At 45.9% G+C, this 25,920-nt stretch overlaps 1 protein-coding gene across 18 annotated transcripts in view; it reads left to right on the top strand.

Annotated features, from left to right (window-relative positions):
* Window positions 1-25,920, top strand: part of USP54 (ubiquitin specific peptidase 54) — a 279,027-nt gene that overhangs the window by 68,031 nt on the left and 185,076 nt on the right. The window contains exon 1 of one of the 18 annotated variants that reach the window (XM_073352840.2): window positions 6,848-7,317. The exons of the other annotated variants lie outside the window; for them this stretch is intronic. The gene's annotated coding sequence lies outside the window, so the exon portion shown is untranslated. Of the gene's footprint in view, window positions 1-6,847; window positions 7,318-25,920 lie in introns of those variants that run through there. 18 annotated transcript variants of the gene reach the window in all.

The raw sequence follows: 25,920 nt of genomic DNA, 5'->3' as shown, positions 1-25,920 counted from the left end.
GGATATGACTCTCCTGAGGATAACACAGAGAGATAAAGAACAGATGTTGTTTGAACGCCAGCAAACGTACACTGCAATGCTTTGTTCTACAATGACTCCCGAGTACGTGCTACAGGCCTGGAGTGGTAAAGTGTCCTACCATGGTGGATGGATGGAATAAGGCTGCCTTCCCCAGAACCCTTTTGCAAAGGCTTTGGGAGTACATCCAGGAGAGCCGCAAATGCTAGGGGAAATTAATCATTAAACATGCTTGCTTTTAAACCATGTATAGTATTTTAAAAGGTACACTCACCAGAGGTGCCTTCTCCGCCTGCTGGGTCCGGGAGGCAGCCTTGGGTGGGTTCGGGGGGGTACTGGCTCCAGGGGGAGAAACAGTTCCTGGCTGTCGGGAAAACTGGTTTCTCCGCTTGCTTGCTGTAAGCTATCTACAACCTCATCATCATCATCATCTTCCTCGTCCCCAAAACCTGCTTCCATGTTGCCTCCATCTCCATTGAAGGAGTCAAACAACACGGCTGGTGTAGTGGTGGCTGAACCCCCTAAAATGGCATGCAGCTCATCATAGAAATGGCATGTTTTGGGCTCTGACCCGGAGCAGCCATTCGCCTCTCTGGTTTTCTGGTAGGCTTCCCTCAGCTCCTTAAGTTTGACACAGCACTGCTTTGGTTCCCTGTTATGGCCTTCATGCCCTGGGAGATTTTGACAAATGTTTTGGCATTTCGAAAACTGGAACGGAGTTCTGATAGCACGGATTCCCTCTTCCCAAACAGCGATCAGATCCCATACCTCCCGTTCAGTCCATGCTGGAGCTCTTTTGCGATTCTGAGACTCCATCATGGTCATCTCTGCTGATGAGCTCTGCATGGTCACCTGCAGCTTGCCACGCTGGCCAAACAGGTCCTCAAACGTAGATGGGTTGAGGTATCCTCTGGAAGACCTCTGCATATCCCCAGGGGTACACGTACCCCTGTTTGAGAATCACTGGCCTATGCAACCCCTGAACCAAGGCGAGAGACCACAGGCTAGAGGGATCAGAACTGAGAACCCCAGGCCTTAAGGAGAGCTGTGCTACCCCTGAGCCCAAGGGGAGAGACTACAGACTAGAAATGTCAGGACTGAGAATCACAGACCCCAAGGAGGGGGCATGTACAACCCCAGAACCATGAGAAGAGAGATTTTATTTTAAGTTTATTTAAGTTTAATAAAGTAGAACCCCAGCAGGGGAGTCTTGTCTTACACAGTTTTGGTCTCTGTAGCCTTCTTAAGGGGCCCTGAGAGAAGGGAAATGGGTAGGAAGTTCCTTTTGTGGTTCCAGATTAGGTCATTAGGAGGTACTACAGGGCAGGTATGCGAGCTGACATTTTAATGGATTATTTTAAAATAGAGATTTTAATATTCTGAGTACACTTACAAAGCCACTCTCATGATAGTACATGGTGTCTTATTTGTCGAAATCACTTTCCAAATTCTGTATACAAATAGCACTATTGAAATACAGTGATTTGAGGAGTGGAGAATTATTGGAGGCACTGAGAGAAATATTGTCCAGAATGCTGAGACAAAGCCCAATTGCTATTAAAAATGCCATGATTTTTTTTTGGTTTGTTTTTTTAATATGTAAGAGAAGACCTTGAAAATCAAGTCCTGTGTGTTCTGAAAGAGGCCCTTGGTCAGAAAACTTGAACTGTATCTACCTCAAAAGGATGAAAGGCTGGGTTGGCCTGTGGTTTGAGAGGAGTTTAGGTATTCCAGCCTGGATATCTTTACCATTAAACTGTCTCCTCTCACTAAGGCTCTGTCTAGGCTAAGAAAACTTACACTGCTTCAGCACCAACTCTGTGATTAACATTGGGAGCCTTTTGTAAGTGGCTGCATATTTAGCATTGTGGCATGTAATTCTGCTCAGAGCATTTGTAAACAACATGATGTTATAAACACCAGGAGCAGTTACTTTACAGTGGGCCTCCCAAAATGGTTAACATTGTGTTGTAGCAACCAGGCAAGGTACTAACAAACTTCAACAGGACTTTAAAAATAAAGTGGAAACCTCTTTACCAAGCTGCTGCTGCACCCTCGGTAGCTCTCACTCCACCTCCTCAACTTCCCCCCTGCCTTCCTGTTTCCTGTCCTTTCAGACTCCCAACAGCCAGTGCTCCCAGTTCTAATAATTACAAGCAGCACCTAAACATCACATTCCCTCTTCTCTTAAGAAACTCTCCCAATTAAAATAAACATTGTTGTTCTAACCACAGGAACAAATATGAAACAAGACACTATACTGTTGGCAGAAATATTACACTGAAAACACTGTAGGTATTACATAACATAGTCTCTAGTCCAGACAGGTGGTTGTCTGGGTCTGACAGGCCTTCTCTCAAGCCCCGGTTCCAGTGCAATGTCTTGTTGTATTGGTACTACGGTGAAGTCATCCAATGCAGACTGGGTGTTGGCATAATCTCCTCTTGGTGCATAGGCAGGTGTAAGATAAGAAGCATTCCATACCCGCACATCAGAAAGTCGATAGATTTAAGGTCCCTTCTTCTCTGATTTTAAGAGGAGCTGTGAATTTATAGTCCCCTTTGCGTAAAATTCCAGGATTTTGTATTCTAACGAAGGAACCACACTCAGAGTTTGGTTCGTTAGCACCCCGCTGCTTGTCTGTGAAAGCCTTAGACTTTGCTTGGTTCTGTTCAACTGTTTTTTTCACCTCATCCTCGTTTGGGGCATGAGGTCGTGCCTTTAACAATCTAGCAATGTTCAGTTTAGTATTTATCTGTTTCCCATGCAGTAACTCTGTGAGTGATCTTTGCGCTGTGGCATGTCGTGTAGCCCGGTATGCTTGTAAGAAATCAGTAGTGAAGGTTATCCACAATCACCCTTCCAGTTTAGCCTTTTGCAAACTCTTTCAAACTTCTGTTAAACCATTCTATTTCCCCTTTGGCTTGAGGGTAATATAGGGATGACCTTCTGTGTAAAATGTTCCTCTCTGCTAGAAAAGTCTCAAACTCCAGGGAAGTAAATTGACTAACATTATCTGAAACCAGTTCTTTGGGGTTACCTTCCCTGCTAAAAACTGAAGAAAGGAACTTAATTACTGTAGCAGAAGATATTTGCAATGTAAACGCTACCTCAGGCCATTTACTGAAATAGTCTATTAAAGTGATGGCATAACAACAGTCACTTGGAGCAGTATCAAAGGGTCCTACAAGATCAATCGCCACTTTTTCCTATGCAGATTCAGGAAGAGGAACAGGCTGTAATGGAGGGGTACATATCACTGCTGTCTTATCATGCATTTGGCAAGTGACACAGGATTTTATGAGTGCTTCAGTTTGAGAGTCCATCCCTGGCCACAAATACAGATCCCGTAGTTGTTTGGTTCTGACAATTCTTTGAGTATCATATGTCAGGTGTATGAGTTTTGACTGTAATTCTTCTGGCACAAGGAGCTGGTGTGTACCTCGTAGCACACAGCCATCAAGCAAAGGAAGTTCATCCCAAACTCTAAAATAAGGCAGCAAAACTGGGTCAAGGTTTTTAGGGTTACTGGGCCATCTCTTTGTCAGAAATTCCCATAGTTTTTGTTGAATTGGACAAGCTGAATAAACAGCTTGAAATTGTTCTTTTGTAACTGCAATAAGGGCGCTTGTAATAAGCGCAACTACTACATCCTCATCCTCTGGTGTACTATCTGGTGAAGGCAAAGGCAGGCGAGAAAGGCAATCAGCGACCACATTTTGGTTTCCAGGCTTATATTCCAATTCATAAATGAAAGAGAGTAGTCTTGCAGACCATCTAGCAATAAGATATCCTGCTCTTCCCAGCCCTTTCATGGTGAGCAAAGTCATCAAAGGGCTGTGGTCTGTGTGCAACTTGAACGTACGGACCCACAGTTAAGTTCTCTATTTTTCAGGAGCCCAGACACAAGCAGGTGCTTCTTTTTCAACTGTAGAATATTTTCTCTTAGGATTACTTAGTGTCCTTGAAGCAAATGCAACAGTCCTCTCTGTGTTGTCCTCATGCAGTTGTGTGAGGACAGCCCCAAGTCCATAATCAGAAGCATCAGTTGTTGCACTATTCAGTCCTGCATTGCCCACAATTGTAAGTACTGGACTATGTACAATCAAGTCTTTCACTGTTTCAAAACTAGCTTATGCATCCGTTGTCCACACTAAGGTTCAACTTCTCCGTAGTAATTCTAATAATGGTTCAATGACAGAAGCATAATTGAGAATGAATTTTGCATACCAGGAGGTAAGATCAAGAAGAAATGTAAGGTTTGCAAATCTGTTGGAGGAGGAGCATTTGAAATTGCCAGGATATGATCTGGATCAGGTTTTTTTAGTTCAGCCTGTGAAATTGTGTGCCCCAGAAAGGAGAGTTCAGTTTGTCTAGATTTGCATTTGGACCTATTGAGCTTGAGGCCTGCTTTGCTGATGCAGTTTAGTACAGACTGCAGGTTATTGTTATGCTCCTCAGAAGTATTTCCAAACACGATAATATCATCCAGATAGCACTGCCTCACTAGTATAGGTGAAACCCATTCCGAGGAGTCAATCTTTTTAATAATGTCCTTTTGAACAGGTATTCTAAGTTCCTCTGAAACAGCTTCCCTGACTGAAAATGGTAAGCGCCGTAACTTCTGTCCTACAGGCATCACATTATTCTGCATTTTAACTTTATGCAGAAACCCATAAGCACAGCTGAGTTTTTCCTCAACCTGGTGTTGGGTCCCAGCCAAAACTGGTGTGTGTACCGCAAAAGTGCTTTGCTGAGGAAAATCAATTCGTCCATTAACTACCCTGAGATTTAAAGCAGCCAATAAATATCTGCCAAGGATAGGAGTGCCTTTGTGGACAATGTAGAACTCTGCAGTTACAGAGCAATCACCAAAAGTAACTATTGCTGGCAGGCAGTCATGTACTGGAATCTGGTTTTTCAAATAGCACACCAAGTGAAGTTTGGGTTCAGTAAGGGGCACATCTTTAAAGTAATGCAGATAGATGGAATCGGGTAGTATAGATACTGCTGAGCCAGTGTCCAACATTAGCTGAATAGAGTGTGATTTGCCTGAGGGTATGGCAGAAACGTTTACAGTGCATTTTATCTGTTCTGGAATATGTGCAGTAGTGATTTTGTCCACACTCAGCACAGTAACATCTGGTATTGTAACTACATGCACCTGTTGATTGAACTGGCTGCTGCGACATACTTTAGCAAAATGCCCAATCTTTTTGCAATGATTGCACTGAGCTACTTTTGCCGGACATCCTGTGTAGCTTGCAAGGTGTTGTGGGGATCCACAGCGAAAGCATGCTTTTACTGTATTTTGAATTTGCTGATTCGGTAGTTTTTCATTAGTTTTCCTCTTGTAATTGTTTGTCTGCAGTGATAGTGAACTTTCCTGCAAAGGAGTCACAGCCTGGACTGTGCCTCCCGTATCCATGCTCATTATTTTGGCTTCAGCTGTAGCTGACTCAGTCTCGGTAGCAATGGTTATTGCTTCTTCTAGTGTAAGTTGTGGTTCTAGAAGTAAACATTCTCTTACACGAAGCATGGTTGTTTTCTCAATGAGCTGGTCTCTAATCATCTCATCTGCCATATTCCCAAAGTCACAAGTTACAATCAGACTCCTGAGGGAAGCAATATACTGCATTATAATCTCCCCTGTTCTCTGCTCACGCTGGCAAAATCTATAGTGATTAGCTACTACATTCACTTTTGGCACAAAAAAATTCTTTAATGCAGTGAGTGCAGTCTCATATTTATCATCTGCAAGGGGAAAGGTGTAAATATACTCTGCCCTTCTGCTCCAAGGCAGTGGATTAGCAGAGCACGCTTTCTTACTTCAGAAATCTCTGTAGCACTGATTGCAAGCAGATAAGTCTCAAACATGTGGATCCAGGCAGTAAAAGCTATTGGATGCTCACCTGGGCTTTGCAGAAAAGGTGCAGGTGGGTTCAGAGGCAGAAGATCCAGCCTTATCACCAAAATGTTGTAGCAACCACGCAAGGTACTAACAAACTTCAACAGGACTTTAAAAATAAAGTGGAAACCTCTTTACCAAGCTGCTGCTGCACCCTCTGTAGCTCTCACTCTACCTTCTCAACTTTCCCCCTCTCCTTCCTGTTTTCTGACCTTTCAGACTCCCAAGAGCCAGTGCTCCCAGTTCTAATAATTACAAGCAGCATCTAAACATCACACATTGGTGGAACTGAACCAGAGTAGGCAACAGTAGGGAAAACTTTAGAAAATGACCATAGTATGTAGGTGGTGCCTTGAATGAGTAATGCTACAACTTCTTACAAACTCCCGCTTGTCTTACCGCTCTCCCTCCCCTTAATAGCTACTGCCTCACAGTTGGGAAGAACCCCAGGAATATATCACTGATTGGGTCAGACACTGTATCACTATAAGCATTGGTTTCAGAGTAGCAGCCGTGTTAGTCTGTATCTGCAAAAAGAAAAGGAGTACTTGTGGCACCTTAGAGACTTACAAATTTATTTGAGAATAAGCTTTCGTGAGCTACAGCTGCATCCAGTGAAGTGAGCTGTAGTTCACGAAAGCTTATGCTCAAATAAATTTTTTAGTCTCTAAGGTGCCACAAGTACTATAAGCATTGTATAACTTTCTGGTGGTTTGTACAGTATCTGGAGTTAACAGGAAGTACTTTACCTTCCAGCAGTCTTGAATGAATATACTTTGCCGAAATGCACAAATAATGTTTAGCGAGATCCTAGGCAGTGTGTTGTATGTTGTGGGGGTCAGAGCAAGAAAAGGCGTGTTGAAAGATGGAGGCACAAGGGGGGATGAGGTGGGTAAAGAGTAAATGGAGTAGAATAAAGTGAGTTGGAAAACTTAACATAGCATCATTTTTGCCTCTGAATCTGGAGCTGAAAAGATGAGAACAAACAGCTGCTTTCAGTGCATCACTTGGCATGCAGCAGCAGTGAATGATTTGACCTGCATTTCAGCTGAAAATGAATTTTGCTGTGGCTCCTCCAAGGAAGCTTTTTATGTTCTGGCAATGTGAAGAAGAATGGTGGGGATGGGACACAGAAATAGAATGATTAGGGGGAGCACATTCCGCAGTGCTGGGAATGTACTGGGAAGGGCAGTCTCTGTCACTTTAAAAAAAACAATGACCTGTCTGTTGGAGGAGGGGCAGTTTCCTGAGAATCAGGTGCATGTCTGGAGCGATGATGTCATCCTTCTACTAGACTAGCCTGAGAGAGACGGATGCAGAGGAGGGAATATTTTCCTTAACACTGGCTTCCAGTTGGAGGAGGAGAAAACTGACAGAGCTCAAGGCAGTTTGTGAGTATCAAATATAGAACTATTGCTTAAATCTTCTGAAATCTGAAGCAGTGAACTGCAGGTTGAAGGTGATACACACAGCTTCATTCGAAGTTGAGAATTGTGGACAGACTATAGAAGTACTGAGGAGATTCTTCTGTTACCAACATCCCATGCCAGCAAACACTTTTGATGTTGCTTCCTAATAAGCTGTCATGGACAATATTATTGACCTCCTCTTTCAGCAATAGTGAACAAGCTACATGGTTTGTTCAGGGATTCAGGCCGTTTTCTCACATTTAAAGAACCACTGTAGTAGCATTTGATTCTGGGAGAGAGAGAGAGAGAGTGTGTGTGTGTGTGTGTATGTGTGAAACACCATCGTTATTTAAAATCCGAGTGGATCTTTGGTCCTCAGAGACTACCTGATAACCTCAGTCTTTCATTGCTAGCTTGTAAATAATTTAACTAATGCGAGCAGGTATCAATAATAGGTAAGAAAAGCTTGTCTTATGGAGAGATCATATGGTATTTTTTTGTGATTTTAATATCTTACTGGCACTGCAAGAGGTGAGGAAGAGAGTGAGAAGGCAAGTGTGTGCATAGTAACCTGAAACCTTAGATTTGTAAGTTTCTTGGGGCAGGGACTGTGTCTTTGTCTCTCTGTGTGCAAAGCCTGATACAATGCGGCCCCACTCCTGACTTGAGCCTCTGGGCACTATTCTAATATAACTATCTTCTTCTTCCCATTTTCTCTACTGTCTTAAGAACATACAGGATTCCAAAGTTATTAAGGTGAAAGAAACTCTTTATGGTACCATTACTATGGTTTATATTTTTATTCACATTGAAGTAAAAACTTATACCATGGCTGACTCAGTTTTCCTTCCACTGTTCTGTATCACCAGTGATAAATAATATTCAAAAACAAACAAACAAAAAATGTGAACTTCTAAGGAACATGGGTGCCCTTTAAAAGGTCATTCTAATTTTAGGTAGTAACAGGTTTCAGAGCCATTCCCTATACTTCAAATGGGAAATATTGCTAGATTTAGTGTGTCCTTAACATAAACCCCCAACCCAAGGATGGAAGAAGTGACCATGCTGGTGCCAGTATCTATGATAACCAAACAATAACAACAATACGTGTAGAGTACTGTTAGCCCAAACTGCCATGGATTTTTCTTTGCTTATACCTCCAGATTTCAAGAGGGTCCTCTCAGGAGGGGTGGCCTTTTTCCTAACCCATTTACTGGTGGTATGAAGCCAGGCAGGGGAGAGGAGACTTCCTGCTTGTCATGCAACACACTTATGTTGGTTTGTTTGTTTGTGTTACGGTAGCATCTCAGAGCCACAGTCATGTATCAGGACCCCATTGTGATAGGTGCTGTACAAATCCAGAACAAGATGATGGTCTCTTTTACTGCATCAGAAAAAGTACTTTGTACACTGATTCTTTGCATATGGAAATTGACTTTTTTCTGCAGCATTTTTCATAAAAATGTGCATAATCTTTTAAATTTTAATCTGTACACCAGTTGTTAGCACTAATAAACGTACACTGTACTCGATCCTAGAGGTGTGTGATCTCTTATGAGACTGAAACATACTTAGAACCTTCTGCTTCTAGATAAAAGTTGCTACATGTAAAGTATTATATTTTGGTAGACCAAGATAACTCAAAATACAGAACCAGTTCCTCAATTGTGGGCAAGGAACACACAGCACGGGATGGGGTCGGGGATGCAGAAGTGACTTTCTCACTCCCCTTGTCCATTGGCTGGTCTATGCTAGGCAGGCTGCTATTCCCCACCCCATTTGCCAATGGCAGCTAGTAGATACCTCTGTGGAGGAGAGTCCTGGCCACACCCCTTTCTCCAAATCATTTCTCTCTATGCTGGCACTGAAGGGTTGGTGGGGGTATAAAAAATCCATAAAACATCTGTCTGACCCAAACACACTCAGGCTCAGGCCAAATCCTCCAAGTCCACTGTGTTTTGGGCCACTGTGGCTGGTGAAATAGTACAGAGCATGTGGCCCAGGCTCTGAGCCCCCGCATATAAGACACTATACTTGAAGGATGATGTGTGCATTCTATTCTTAACCATTCTTGAGGCGTTCACTTAACTTATCACTTTATTAAATATATTACTATATTTAGGTCTTTTTGAGCATTCTGTACAGTCTCTATGCTGGATTCGCTGGTCTGCAAAATTAGTTTTGCACAAAGGAAACTTCAAATGGGTGGAATAGGTGCTGGAGAGATCCCCCCGCTCAGGGGGAATCTCAAACAGGGGTAAAGCTAGAGGAGGGGGCTCTGCCACCTGTCTCCACCACCTCCTGTTCTGCAACCCTGGTCCCGGTTGACGGAAAGGGGCATGGTGAAGCCAAGGCTCCACTAAACCTGATTCCCTGCTAGTTAAGGTTCCCGCAGGAATATTACATTAGCAATACAAGTTAAAGTTTTCTTCTTGAGCTAAATTTATGGCACGGCTTGTCAACTTTCCCTTTCTACCATGCCCAAGTTCTATCTGGAGAATCAAGCCCTCTAAATCTATAGAACAGGGTTCTGTGGCTACTCCACTAGCACTGTAGATACATTTGCCTACTTAGCCTCCACATAGATTCATAGATACTAAGGTCAGAAGGGACCATTATGATCATCTAGTCCGACCTCCTGCACAACGCAGGCCACAGAATCTCACCCACCCACTCCTGTGAAAAACCTCTCACCTGTGTCTGAGCTATTGAAGTCCTCAAATCGTGGTTTAAAGACTTCAAGGAGCAGAGAATCCTCCAGCAAGTGACCCGTGCCCCATGCTACAGAGGAAGGCGAAAAACCTCCAGGGCCTCTTCCAATCTGCCCTGGAGGAAAATTCCTTCCCGACCCCAAATACACAATATTTCAGATGAGGTCTCACTGGTCCTTGTATAACGGTACTAACACCTCCTTATCTCTACTGGAAATACTTCGCCTGATGCATCCCAAGACCGCATTAGCTTTTTTCACGGCCATATCATATTGGCGGCTCATAGTCATCCTCTGATCAACCAATACTCCGAGGTCCTTTTCCTCCTCTGTTACTTCCAAGTAATGTGTGGCCAGTTTACAACAGAAATTCTTGTTATTAATCCCTAAATGCATGACCTTGCACTTTTCACTATTAAATTTCATCCTATTACTATTACTCCAGTTTACAAGGTCATCCAGATCTTCCTGTATGATATTCCGGTGCTTCTCTGTATTGGTAATACCTCCCAGCTTCGTGTCATCCACAAACTTTATTAGCACATTCCTGCTTTTTGTGCCATGGTCAGTAATAAAAAGATTAAATAAGATTGGTCCCAAAACCGATCCCTGAGGAACTCCCCTAGTAACCTCCTTCCAGTCTGATAGTTCACCTTTCAGTATGACCCGCTGTAGTCTCCTCTTTAACCAGTTCCTTATCCACCTTTCAATTTTCATATTGACCCCCATCTTTTCCAGTTTAGCAAATAATTGTCCGTGTGGAACCATATCAAATGCCTTACTGAAACTGAGGTAAATTAGATCCACTACGTTCCCTTTTGTCTAAAAATCTGTTACCTTCTCAAAGAAGGAGATTAGGTTGGTTTGACATGATCTACCTTTTGTAAAGCCATGTTGTATTTTGTCCCAATTACTATTGACCTCAATGTCCTTAACTACTTTCTCCTTCAAATTTTTTTCCAAGACCTTGCATACTACAGATGTCAAACTAACAGGCCTGTAATTACCCAGATCACTTCTTTTACCTTTCTTAAAAATAGGAACTATGTTAGCAATTCTCCAGTCATACGGTACAACCCCTGAGTGTACAGATTGATTAAAAATTCTTGCTAATGGGCTTGCAATTTCATGTGCCAGTTCCTTTAATATTCTTGGATGAAGATTATCCCTAAACTCCTCATTAGCCTCGTTAAAGACTGAGGCAAAGTATTTATTTAGATATTGGGCCATGCCTAGATTATCCTTAACCTCCACTCCATCCTCAGTGTTTAGCGGTCCCACTTCTTCTTTCTTTGTTTTCTGCTTATTTATATGGCTATAGAACCTTTTACTATTGCTTTTAATTCCCTTTGCAAAGTCCAACTCTACATGGCTTTTGGCCTTTCTCACTTTATCCCTACATGTTCTGACCTCAATAAGGTAGCTTTCCTTGCTAATCCCTCCCATCTTCCACTCCCTATATGCTTTCTGCTTTTTCTTAATCACATCTCTGAGATGCTTGCTCATCCAGCTTGGTCTACAACTCCTGCCTATGAATTTTTTCCCCTTTCTTGGGATGCAGGCTTCTGATAGTTTCTCACATTAATGTAGCAGTCACAAAGGCATAGACTGGGTTAGTAAAATGTACTGTGTTTTGCAGCAACCATTGTTTACCACTCTGGTTCTTCAGTGCGTTTGCCTGTGCATTTGCCTGTCCAGTATGTGATGTTAGGAACAAGAAACAAAATTCTTTCGCATTTATAGCTGTTTTCTATTGGCTTCAGAGTGTTATTGAGAGTATCTGCATTGATCTCTAAATAGGCCTCTGCCTTGGATCCTGGACATGATCATTTCTTTCCCCATGTACATTGGGGTCAGCTGGGACCCCAGACACTGAAATCTGCTTTCCCTGGTGGTTGCAGAGACCGAAGTCTCATCTCTCTTCGCAGGCATTTGCTGAAGGGAAGATTTGTGCTAGTGAAGGATAGTGTGCTTTGGAGGTGCATACTTTTTTATATATGAGACAAAAAATTATATTTTAGTCTATCCATTTTATTTCAAATATAAATGGGGGCTGGCTTTATAAATCAAAACTATATTAAAATGCAATTTGTGTGTTTATCTGGTTGGGGTCAATTGGGAATAAAATATGTTAGGACCACTTTTTAAGAATATGAAACTAAGTAAAAATCTTAATGCAGTCTTCAAAAATGGCTTAATCCTATCCAAATTGCTAGGAAATGCATGTTATACATACCTTTTATATTTGGAATGAGTTGTGAGGGCGGGGGAAGCCACACTGTTTTAGCTGGAAGCAATTTAGGACTTGGCTTTAAATGGTTTTAGGTAACATGGTTTTAATACAAGAGTGGATGAGACGTAAGTAGAGAAAGCAATACCGCTCCTCTGCAGATTTTCATTCTGTGACTGGGTCAAGTGAAGAGTGGTCAGTTTGGATGAGCTATTACCAGCAGGAGAGTGAGTTTGTGTGTGTATGGGGGTGGGGGGGATGTGAGAAAACCTGGATTTGTGCAGGAAATAGCCCAACTTGATTGTCATGCACATTGTGTAAAGAGTTGTCACTTTGGATGGGCTATCACCAGCAGGAGAGTGAATTTGTGTGGGGGGGGTGGAGGGTGAGAAAACCTGGATTTGTGCTGGAAATGGCCCACCTGATGATCACTTTAGATAAGCTATTACCAGCAGGACAGTGGGGTGGGAGGAGGTATTGTTTCATATTCTCTGTGTATATATAAAGTCTGCTGCAGTTTCCACGATATGCATCTGATGAAGTGTGCTGTAGCTCACGAAAGCTTATGCTCTAATAAATTGGTTAGTCTCTAAGGTGCCACAAGTACTCCTTTTCTTTTTGCCTTAGAAAAGTGAGCTGTTGTCTGACTCTGGGAATAAAATAAGATTTCCCCCAGAGGTCCCCTTCAGCCAATGTTGAAAACAATTGTCATACTGTATGGACAGGGTCAACAGAGTTCAACATATATTTTAACACAGCATTTTAGAACGTCTCATTCTAAAGTTGTCTGTACTAGGCTATTTTATTGATGCAGCACCACTAGCAGGAGCATTATCAGACTGTGTCGTGTAGACCTGACTGGGTGGCTGATACAATTTTTTAAAAAAATCTGTAATAGCTTGGAGATATGTTTACATTTACAGCTTCAACATTGAGGGAGGGCTGGTGGAAAGCCGTTTGTGATCCTCTGTCAAATGTAGACACAGCGTAAGACAAATGATCTTAGCTGTTCATCTAACCTCAGCATGGACATTATGTGTTGTGAAATTGGCTGTCATGGCATAGTTTTGCCTTTTTGCTGAAGACAGTCACTTGGCAAGGAATGGCAATATAGAGGATATAGGCGGAGCAGCTGCAGCTACCTTCCCTTATTCCTGACCTGTAAAATAAAACCTCTTAGTTCACATCCACTTTTGTCATTTTCCATAGAAGATTTTTGTCCTATATGGTTAAATTGTGTGGTATGGGAATACATTCTTCTGCATCAAGCTAATTGCAAGAGTCATAGTCAACTTGTCTGCATATATCCTTGCTGCTTATGCTGTTAAGCCTTTAAATCTAAACAAAGTGAGGTGGAGAGAAACATTTAATGCTCTGTTGTGCTGTTTCATCTTGCTGTGTTTGTCTGCCTCACTTCTGTCTGAGGTAGCTGTGTGGATGGTTGTATAATTGTTAGCATTGTTGTCAGCTCCTGTAGCCCCAAGGGCTGCAGTACTTGACCAAAGCTCTTTGGTGATTGCTTTCCTGTCCTAATTTGGGTGATGACAAAAGGATGTTGGAGGAATGCAAATATATCCTGTATTTTTTTTTCTCTTGTAAAACTACAAAGATTACCACTGAATACCTGTGGGCCAGATCCTCTGCCTGGGTAACCTGGTGTAGCTTCCTGTTTATAAATTGAGCTATGCTATGCTGATTTTCATCAGCTGAGTATCTGGCCCAGTATCTATAGTTTGGGAATGGAATCATGTTTGACATCTGAATAGTTTGGTTCTTGGTGGTAGGTGAGGCCAAACTCTATTAACCACCTCAGCTCAGAACGAGTCAGAGAGGCTGGTTTAGCAGAATGTGTCGAATTTGCTTTTCCCAATTATAGCTGCTGTGTGGTTTTTATTGGTTTAACTTGAATTTCAGATATGATGGACAGCAGGTATTAGTTTGTACTAGGGAAAGCCTGTGTAAAGACTCGCGCTCTATCTCATGCCCTTCATCCAAAGGATAAAACAAAATGACAAAGGTAAAGCTCAGTTAGAAGGTCACTAATAACAGATATGTTGTCAGTTTGCTGAAACTCTTGGCTATTTCAGAGTAGCACTACCCTTATGGATGGTGGTGGATCCTGGGCCCCACCCCTTCCTGACGAGGCCCCACCCTCCGCAACAGGAGCCAGGAGCCCCTTCAAGCCCCGGGCCAGCTGGAACCCCGAGCCACACCCACCCACCCTCGCCACAGGAGCCCTGGGCTGGCCCCAGCCGTGCCGGCCGGCCCGAGCATCCCCAGCCCAGCATCCTGCGGCTCTGCCTTCCCTGGCCTATTACACCTGCCGCCCATGACTGTCCTGTGAAATACAAACTGACAAATCCCGATGATGTCTGAGTAGCTGAGAGTCTGTGGACTTTCTTGTTTAATGCTTTGTTTTACTCCAGCTTTTGCTTGTCTCTGTTTAGACAGCTAACAGAATCCAAGCATTGGGTACTTTTTGAAGAACCGGTCTGCTGCTTTTTTACATTTTAGTTTTCTATTGGCTTCAGAGTGTTATTGAGGGTATCTGCGTTGATCTATAAATAGCTGTCTGCCTTGGATCCTGGAGATGATCATTTCTCTCCCCATGTACCTGTGGGTTCAGCTAGGTCCTGTTGATGCCTGATGGGGAATTCAGTGTTTCCTGTTGCTGAACCCCTCCACTGAGCAGCCGAGATTTCTTTTGCTATATTTCTGTCTTTTAATTTCATAGTAACTTGGAAGACTAAGGACTTGTCTACGCTACAGAGTTTAGTCAACTTACATTGACAACCCAGTACTGCTTTAATTACATTGGTTGTGCATGTCCATGCAACGCTCCTTGTGTCAGCAGAGCACGTCCACAGTTGGTGCTCTTGCATTGATAGAGAGAGCATTGCCTCATGGGTAGCTATTCCCCTGTGCAACTCACCACCCTCTACTGGTGGGAGATCTGGGAACGGATCTCAGTGCATCATGAGGGCATGCTCACAGTCCCATGATACAGTTCTTTCCGTCATATCATTCCATGGGCTTCCACAATTGTTTTGTTGCCATTTTTTAACAGCCCCTGTAAACTCTGCACCCGCCTTTGCTGCCTGAAAGCATGGATCCTGAACTGCTGACCAGTCTAGTGATAAGCTTTATGAACACAGTGTGGCTGGTTCTGTCATATTTCATGAGCTGAGAAACAGAAAATCAATCTGTGGTGCCTCCCCTGCAGTGTGTAATGGAAAGAAACAATTCAAGATTGCTGATGGCATTCATGGAGCAGTTGCACACGGTGGACCATTGGTACTCGTGATAGTATTGCATTGTGATGCATGTATGGGATGATGAGCGATGGCCGCAGAATTTTTGGAGGTGCAAAGCCACCTTCCTGGAACTCAGAGTAGCAGCCGTGTTAGTCTGTATTCGTAAAAAGAACAGGAGTACTTGTGGCACCTTAGAGACTACTTGTGCTTATGCTCAAATAAATTTGTTAGTCTCTAAGGTGCCACAAGTACTCCTTTTCTTCCTGGAACTGTGCGCGGAGTTCACCCCTGCCCTGCGGTGCAAGGACACCAGAATGAGAGCTGCCCTCACAGTGGAAAAGTGAGTAGTGATCACTGGGTGGAAGCTGGCAACTCCAGACTGCTACTAGTCAGTCGTGAATCAGTTTGGAGTGGGAAAGTCCACTGTGGGGGTTGCGGTGATGCAAGTGTGCAGGGCCATTAATCGCCTCTGGCTAAGAAGGACCATGATTATGGGTAATGTACAGAAAATAATTGATGGCTTTGCGGCAATGGGATTCCCTAACCTGCGGCAGGTTGGTAGATGGCACACACATCCCAATTTTGGCCCCAGACCATCTTGCGACAGAGTACATCAAACAAAAGGGCTACTTCTCCATGGTCTTGCAGGTGCTGGTGGATCATTGGGGCCGTTTCAATGACATCAATGCGGGTTGCTCAGGGAAGGTGCATGATGCACACATCTTTAGGAACACTGGACTTTTTGAAAGCTGCATGCTGGAACTTTATTTCCAGACCAGAATATTCCAATGGGGTATGTGCAAATATCCACAGTGATCCTGGGAGACCCTGTCTATCCTTTACTCCCATGGCTCATGAAGCCTTACACTGGGAACCTAGACAGCAGCAAGGAGCACTTCAACAACAGGTTCAGCAGATACTAAAATGACAGTTGAATGTGCCTTTGGCAGATTAAAAGGTCGTTGGCACTGCCTTTTTGGCAGGTTAGACCTCAATGAGTAAAATATTCCGATGGTCATAGAAGCCTGCCATGGGGTGCATTTCCTGCATGTGTGCAGCTTCAGACTGAGTCTGTGTGCTGCTTTGGTCCCTGCAGAAATAGCTGCCATTTGGTACGACACAGTTTCCTACAGCAGGGGGAAAAAATAAGGCAGCTCTGCCAAGGAATCTTCGGCAGAGGATTGCAGAGTATCTACGTGAAAGTTTCCTAGAGATCTCTATGTAGGATTCCCGAGACATCCTGGTGTACGTTAAACTTTTTCCGCTGGGCCCCCACTGTGTGGCTTCATAGCCTTCATTGTTAATTTCTATTCCTTATCCATCCTCTACCGTATAACAAAGTAAATGAGACCTCAATCTCCTATCACTGTGCAGTATCAAAGCAAAATACCTACTTAGTAGAGCTTGCCTCTCCTGCTTAGTGAGTGCTGAGCTGGAGTGCTGGGACTGGCTAGAGTCAAAAATAGGTCCTGGTTTGCCATGCCACCGGATGACCCTGTCGCATCTCCCACTTTCTCCTCCAACTCCACTTCCTCATCCACCACTTTGTCCTTGGCTCCACTGGCCATTGCCTCCAGTCCCCCTAAAGTGTCTACAGGGCTCTTGATGGCGTGCAGCTACTTGTAGAAGTGGCATATCTTCAGCCCTGCACCAGAGCAACAGTTGCCCTCCCTTGCCTTCTGCCATGCCTTCCTCAGCTCCTTGATTTTAGCACAGCACTGCTGCATGTCCGTTTCATGTTCCTTCTCCTGTGTGCCACAAGTAATCTGCCTGTAGATATCAAAGTTCCTATGGCTTGAGCAAAGCTGTGATGCACAATCTCCTCTTCCCCCAGATCCATCAGATCCAACAGCTCCAGTGTGCTCCATGAGTGAGTGCATGTTTTTGTGGAAAGCCAGCATGGTCAGCTGGGAAGATGCTGTGTGAACAGTACACGCCGAGCAAACAGGAAGAGGAATTTCAAAAATTGAGGGAGCCTTTAAACTGGAGAGAGTGCATCCCTGTGTACCTGCAGAGCAGCAGAGTTCAAACTGCTGACCAATTCAGTCATGATGGGCATTGTGGGACACTTCCTGGAGGTCAATTACAGTGACATAAACAAGTGCACTATCTACACTGATGCTGGGTCACTCTAACTATATTGCAAAAAGCTCTATGCTGCTCGTCGAGGTGGTTTTATTTTGTTGGCATAGCAAGGGAGTTAAACTGGTGGGAGGAACCCTGTTGTGTGTATACCTCCAATGTTTTGTTGATTTTTGTTGACAAAACTCTAGTGCAGACAAGACCTTACTTTCTTATTGTCCCCAAAAGAGGAATACTAAATTGCGTAACCTGAAAGGCAGCTCATCGACACTCCTACCTTCTTACTAGTCACTGTGCCTCAATTTGCCAGGTTTATAGCTTTTAAAGAACAATTACTAAATACAAAGGTTGCGCACACAAATCCAAATCTATGAAAGAAAGATACATAATACGGTGTATGCTATCATAGGGTGACCAGGTGTCCGGTTTTCAACCAAAACACCCTGTCAAAAAGGGATCCTCGTGGCTCCGGTCAGCCCTACTGACCAGGCAGTTGACAGTCTGGTTGTCAGCACCACACAGCAGGACTGGCAGGCTCGCTGCTAGCTTCCTGCGGCTCCCAGGAAACAGCCAGCATATCTTTCTCCTAGGCTTAGGGGACGCCGGGGGCTCCACATGCTGCCTCTGCCCGCAGGCGCAGCTCCTATGGCTTGGGTTGGGTCAGGGCTGAGGACGAACTAGTGTGACTCACGAACGCTCAACAGGCAGCTGTTGAGGGGTCGTGGTGCGTACTTCTCCCACTGCTGCCGGCCCTCTTCTCCTCCTCGTGCTCCTTCTGTGGCTGGGCTCCAGCTGCCTGCAGTGTGTGTCCCTGCAGCGACCCACGGTCAGTCGCCCCATCGCCCGCACCCAGGGGTTCGAGGTATGTATCCTTGTCTCCGAGTGCTGGGAGTGGGACTGTGGGAGAGGAGGGGAGGAGAACAAGACCAGGGCCAGCCCTGCGGGTAGGAAAGTGGGGGTAGGGACCCAAGCTGCAGGGGGCAGTGAGCCAGGTGACTTCTCTGGAGCAGGGGTGCCCCACTGCTCCACTGCTCTGTGCAGCTACCGCCGCTCCTGTCCCTCTCCCCTTATTCCTCCCCGGAGTCCCTGGCCACTCCAGACTGGAAATGACCACCTGTCTGCTGTGCGGGCTGGGGGAGGCTGCTGTTGGGGTGTCCCCCTGCCCCCACCCAGGAGCAGACTTACCATGAAACAAACTGTGTGCTGGCACGGGGCCCCCAGTGACTGAGGGACCCCCAAAACAAAGGAGAAATCTCATCTGACAACCTGCTCCTAAGTCCCAGCCGACAGCACAGCAGGGCTCAGGCAGACAGGGTGCCTGCATGCCGTGGCCTGGTGGCTCCATGCTGCTCCCAGAAGCGGCCAGCTGCTGGCATGTCTCTGTGTGCCCCTGGCAGTGGGGGAGGCAGCTGCGTGCACTGCCACTGTCCCCCTCCACCACAGAGGCACACAGAGACGTGCCAGCAGCAGGGCTAAGGCAGCTTCCTGCCCGCTCTGCCTCCCTCCCTCCGTGCCATACCGCTTCTGGAAGCGGCCAGTATGTTCCTGTGGTCCCTGGTGGGGGGGGGGGGGTTGTCCCCGCATGCTGCCCCCACCCCAAGCGCCGACTCTGCAGCTCTCATTGGCCAGGAACTGTGGCCACTGGGAGCTGCGGGGCCGGCGCCCACGGGCAGCAGCTCACGGAGACCCCTCCCCCCAGCCTAGGAGCCACTCCTGGAGGAGTGGGGGAGGGATAGCTCAGTGGTTTGAGCATTGGCCTGCTAAACCCAGGGTTGTGAGTTCAATCCTTGAGGGGGCCATTTAGGGATCTGGGGCAAAAACTGGGGATTGGTCCTGCTTCAAGCAGGGGGTTGGACTAGATGACCTCCTGAGGTCCCTTCCAACCCTAACCTTCTATGAATCTATGAGTGTGTGTGCTGGTCACTTTGGGAGGCGTGCCGCCCGAAGTAAGCGCCACTGCCCTGCCCCAGCCCAGAGCCCGCACCTGTCAAGGTTCCTCCCCCACTCTGAACTCTAGGGTACAGATGTGGGGACCTGCATGAAAACCCTCCTAAGCTTATCTTTACCAGCTTAGGTCAAAACTTCCCCAAGGTACAAAATATTACCCCCGTTATCCTTGGACTGGCCGCTACCACCACCAAACTAATACTGGTTACTGGGGAAGAGCTGTTTGGACGCGTCCTTCCCCCCAAAATACTTCCCAAAACCTTGCACCCCACTTCCTGGACAAGGTTTGGTAAAAAGCCTCACCAATTTGCCTAGGTGACTACAGACCCAGACCCTTGGATCTTAAGAACAATGAACAATCCTCCCAACACTTGCACCCCCCCTTTCCTGGGAAATGTTGGATAAAAAGCCTCACCAATTTGCATAGGTGACCACAGACCCAAACCCTTGGATCTGAGAACAATGAAAAAACATTCAGTGTTTTACAAGAAGACTTTTAATAAAAAATAGAAGTAAATAGAAATAAAGAAATCCCCCCTGTAAAATCAGGATGGTAGATATCTTACAGGGTAATTAGATTAAAAAACATAGAGAACCCCTCTAGGCAAAACCTTAAGTTACAAAAAAGATACACAGACAGAAATAGTTATTCTATTCAGCACAATTCTTTTCTCAGCCATTTAAAGAAATCATAATCTAACACATACCTAGCTAGATTACTTACTAAAAGTTCTAAGACTCCATTCCTGTTCTGTCCCTGGCCAAGACGACTACAGACAGACACAGACCCTTTGTTTCTCTCCCTCCTCCCAGCTTTTGAAAGTATCTTGTCTCCTCATTGGTCATTTTGGTCAGGTGCCAGCGAGGTTACCTTTAGCTTCTTAACCCTTTACAGGTGAGAGGAGCTTTCCCCTGGCCAGGAGGGATTTCAAAGGGGTTTACCCTTCCCTTTATATTTATGACAGCACCCAAACTTCCTCCCAGAGCCTGACCCCCACACTCCTCCTGCACCCCAACCTCTTGCCTCAATGAAGGTACCTCGGGGACGGGAGGGGAGAGAAGAGAGAATGTTCTTTTTCTTGGCTGGGTCCCGAGGGGGGTTCCCTGAAATTGAACCTGCATACAGGGCCCCACTAACTCTAAATCTGTCACTGCCCCCCCACCATGTACCCAGTCTCCACTGAGCTGGGGTGATGGGACAGGGGGAATCTGTGTGTGCTGCTGCTTCTCTCCATCTACTGCTGCGGGCAGCTGCTTGTGTCTGAACTTCAGGTGCCTGGTCCTGAGTGTTTTTTTAAAGAGACAGTGCTGTGACGTGAGCATCAGGAGCTGCTGCTCTGTCCTTAAGCAGCCCAGGCAGGGAAAGTGACCTGGATGCAGGGAGCCCTGACCTCACTCCTTGCTCCCCCTTGCTCACAGCCCTCTATGGGTGCACGGGGGTGGGGCAGAGGAGCAGCAGTATGGGGGGTAGCGAGCAGCAATTCCAGCGACTCCATCATTGCATCCAGATCAGTTTTCCCATGTGCATGCAGGGGTTAGGGGCACAGGAAGGGGGTAGGGGTTGGGGTAAAGAGGGCACAGTGCATGGGTTAGGGGCACAGGAGGGAAGTGCAGGGGGTAGGATTGAAGGGGGTGCAGGGATTAGGGGCGCAGGAGGGACCAGGGATTAGGAGTGAAGGGGGCACAGTGCAGGGGTTAGGGGTGAAGAGGGTAGGGAGCCCATTGGGGGCCAGGGCAATGTGGGTGGGAGTGTGCCATGCACATGGGGGCCAGGGGCACCAAAACGCAAGTTTGCCCAGGGTGCCATTTTCCCTAAGGCCGGCCCTAACGTGAGACTGCCCATTGTGGGGCCCTGTGGGGACTCCTGCGTCATTTCCCCCGTAAGGCCCTGAGAAAGTGCATGAAAGAGTTTCTGTCTAGGCAAGTGTGTGCATCTCCCACATTCAAACCATTACAGCTCCTGGCCTTCTCCTGGTGCCTATCTGGGCCTTGCAGTGAAAAGGAGCAAATGAGTGAGAGTGGGGGAGAATGAGGGAGAGAGGGGTGATGGAGTGAGTGGGGGCAGGGCTGCAGAAAGGGGCGGAGCAAGGGTGTTTGGTTTTCTGGAATTAGAAAGTTTGCCACCCTGTGCTATAAACTAAAATGCAACTCAAGGTATTTTACCATTGTTATATTTTTCCTCTGCCTACTCATGCACCTATTGTTGTTGTGTGACCAATATAGTTGCACTAGTGTGGGGCACATTTAAAACATGGTTCACCCATTCTACCCTGCAAAACTGAACTGTGTTTTAACCATGAAGGGCATCAATCATATTGTAACTGGTTCCTTCTATCTGGTTGTTTCTGTTGTGTACAGGTCTATTAGGGTAGCATTTCCAGCAGATCATATTGCCCTAAATGTGTCTATATTAATGTCTTTATCTCTTAATAGCGATGTGGTCTGTTGGGGAAGGAGGAGACTGAACAGTTAGGTATTGTCCTTCCTAACCTATCCAAACTTTAATTTTTAAATATTTAGGTCATTGATGTGTGTGTAAGGTGTATAGGCTAGGTATACTGTGACTCTCCCTATACTACAGGTATGATCAAGACAGAAGAATCTGTTTCAAGATGGTTGTTCTCTATCCACTTTCAACAGGTTAAAGTTCATAGTGTGATTGGTACTCCAGTGTACCCATAGCTATGTTGAAAGAGGATCAAGGAACAACCACAAACCCACTCTCCTGTTGGTAATAGCTGTATTCTGTGTTTTCCACAGTATGCATCCGATGAAGTGAGCTGTAGCTCACAAAAGCTTATGCTCAAATAAATTGGTTAGTCTCTTAGGTGCCACAAGTACTCTTTTTCATATTGTAACAGATTACTGACTTGGACATAGTTGTGTTTAGACAGGACCTTAGACACTGCTTCAAGTTTTAAATAATAGAATCTAGTATTGGAAGAAGGGATGTTATCTTTTGTGTATGAAGTTGTCTTCATAGACAGCATTATCTTTTCTCGCCAGTGACATGGGCTTTGAGAGACACATGATCTTACCAGGATCTGTTCTGGAATAATTGTTTTATGAAGGAACATTTTTTAAAATTTAGCCTTGCAACTGTGAAATTCTAAATAGAGGGTTCAAAAGGGGCATGCTCCTTGATTTCAGTATGTATTGGTTTGTTAAATGATTATCTGTAGTTGTCATATCCTGTTACCATCCCCCTCCTGTGAGAAAACGCCCTTCATGTTTAATTAAACAATTTTCAGGAAACAAGCCAACTCAATTGTCACACTTGACTGCAGCAAACCCTTCCTAGTAAAGAATGTGCTGTGATGAAGAGCAATCCATCAAACCTGTCTTAATAGTTTAGAAAAGAGATTTTTTTTTATGGCTTCTGATAAAGTTTGTGGAACTTACTGTTTGTAAAGTTGGGGGTTGGCTTTTCTTTGCCTTATCTCTGTTGTCAGAGCTGCCCGCATGGCGAGCTGAGGCTGCAGAGGAGGGGCCGGGGGCTAGCCTCCTCAGCTGGGAGCTCAAGGGCTGGGCAGGACGGTCCCGCCGTAGTTTGCCCACCTCTGATCTGGGTGGAGAAGACACTGTGGGAAGAGTGGATTTATGAGGCTTGCATCAGTTCCCCCTGCTGGGCAGCTATTTTTTAAGTTATTTCCCCATTTTTGGACTCTAGAGACTCATCACAGAGTGGCTTGCCTTTTTTAAAGGCTCTGGTATATATACAGTTGTGCTTATATCTTCTTCTCAGGGAAAGTCCACTGATCCATGACACTGGTTTTACTCCTGATTGCAGTTCCTTGGAGGATGGGGAAGGAGGGAAGGCCAGGGTTGAGGCAAATGGCACTAGAAGTAAGGAGGAGGAGGAAGAAGAGGCGGAGGAGGGTGTGGATATGGGTTGGGATCTTGATTTGTGCTGGTGGGAGGAGGAGGGAGATAGGTATGGAGAGGGGAAGAGGATGCTGTAGAGCTGGTGGGAACAGTAGAGGGGTAGGAAACCAGGCTCTCGATCAAAGCAGACTATGTGACCACACCCCTGAAGACTCAGCCTGCCACTGTGACTTGCTTCTAGTAACTGCAGGGAGGCTTTAATGAATGTCTTGCTCAGAGAACCAAGAAAATAAACAACCAAAAAGGGACCTTTTTTGTTTGGCTTATTGAATTGTTTAACTGTTACTGGGCTGTTATTTACCCTTGGGGCTCTGCAGCAAGATTGCTTGGAAATAGTGTTGATAGGTGTCTGGTGTTTGACCGGAATGCCCATTCGAAAAGGGACCTTGGCAGCTCCAGTCAGCACCACTGACTGGGCCGTTAAAAGTCCAGTTGGTGGGGCTGGCAGGTTCCCTACCTGGCTTCGTGTGGTTCCCTGGAAGCAGTGACATGTCCCTCAAGTCCTAGACAGAGGGGCTCCGTTTGCTGCCCCCATCCCGAATGCTGGCTCTGCTCCCATTGGTTGGGAACTGTGGCCAATGGGAGCTGTGGGGGCTGCACCTGTGGGCGAAGGCAGTATGCAGAGCTGTCTGTCCGCGCCTCCGCCTAGGAGCCGAGGGACATGTCACAGTTTCCAGGGAGCCCCACCGAGGTAAGCGCTGCCTGCACCCAACCCCCTGCCCACTCACTTACCCAAACTCCCTCCCAGAGCCTGCACCCCCTCTGGCAGCCCTGAGCCCCCTCCTGCACCCAAACTCCCTCCCAGAACCTGTATGCTGTGGTACCTCCTGCCCCAGCCCTGAACCCCTCCCACACCCAAACTCCCTCCTGCAGCCTGCACCCCACACTCCTTCCCCTCCAACTCCTTGCCCCAGCCCAGAGCCCCTTCCCACACCCTGAACCCCTCATTTCTGGACCCACCCCAGAGCCTGTACCCTTCTCACACCCCAATCCCCATCTCAGCCTGGAGCCACCTCCCACACTCCGAATCCCTCTTGCACCCTAAACTCCTCATTTCTGTCCCACCCCAGAGCCCCCTCCTGCATCTTGAACCCTACATTTCTGCCCCCGAAGCCCTCACCCCCTTCCGCACCCCAGTCCCCTGTCCCAGCCTGGTGAAAATGAGCGAGCGAGTGAGGGAGGGTGGGTGAGAGCAAGTGACAAAGGGCGGGGGATGGAGTGAGCAGGAGCGGGGTCTAGGGGAAGGGGCGGGATGTTAGGTTTTGTGCAATTAGAAAGTTGGCAACCCTACTTGGAAAATCCCCTTCTGATACTGAAGTAGCTGGCTCCAGCAACTTCCAGTGCAGTATGTCTGGATGGGCCTTTCTGGCAAAGACACCAAACAGGCAACCAGAGAAATTGAGAGGTTTCAGAGGAACAGCCGTGTTAGTCTGTATTCGCAAAAAGAAAAGGAGGACTTGTGGCACCTTAGAGACTAACCAATTTATTTGAGCATGAGCTTTCGTGAGCTACAGCTCACTTCATCAGATGTTTACCGTGGAAACTGCAGCAGACTTTATATACACACAGAAATCATGAAACAATACCTCCTCCCACCCCACTGTCCTGCTGGTAATAGCTTATCTAAAGTGATCAACAGGTGGGCCATTTCCAGCACAAATCCAGGTTTTCTCACCCTCCACCCCCCCCACACAAATTCACTCTCCTGCTGGTGCTAGCCCATCCAAAGTGACAACTCTTTACATAATCAAGTCGGGCTATTTCCTGCATAGATCAAGGTTTTCTCACATCCCCCCCACCCCCATACACACACAAACTCACTCTCCTGCTGGTAATAGCTCATCTAAACTGACCATTCTCCAGGTTTAAATCCAAGTTAAACCAGAACATCTGGGGGGGGGGGGGGGTAGGAAAAAACAAGAGGAAACAGGCTACCTTGCATAATGACTTAGCCACTCCCAGTCTCTATTTAAGCCTAAATTAATAGTATCCAATTTGCAAATGAATTCCAATTCAGCAGTTTCTCGCTGGAGTCTGGATTTGAAGTTTTTTTGTTTTAAGATAGCGACCTTCATGTCTGTGATTGCGTGACCAGAGAGATTGAAGTGTTCTCCGACTGGTTTATGAATGTTATAATTCTTGACATCTGATTTGTGTCCATTTATTCTTTTACGTAGAGACTGTCCAGTTTGACCAATGTACATGGCAGAGGGGCATTGCTGGCACATGATGGCATAGATCACATTGGTGGATGTGCAGGTGAACGTAGGCCCTACGCTACCAGCACTCCCAGCTACCTTCGAGACACCACTGACTTCCTGAGGAAACTTCAATCCATCGGTGATCTTCCTGATAACACCATCCTGGCTACTATGGATGTAGAAGCCCTCTACACCAACATTCCACACAAAGATGGACTACAAGCCGTCAAGAACACTATCCCCGATAATGTCACGGCTAACCTGGTGGCTGAACTT

This window comes from Lepidochelys kempii, chromosome 7, assembly GCF_965140285.1.
Source record: "Lepidochelys kempii isolate rLepKem1 chromosome 7, rLepKem1.hap1, whole genome shotgun sequence".
Classification (NCBI taxonomy): domain Eukaryota; kingdom Metazoa; phylum Chordata; order Testudines; family Cheloniidae; genus Lepidochelys; species Lepidochelys kempii.
This window is presented reverse-complemented; position numbering and strand designations above follow the sequence as displayed.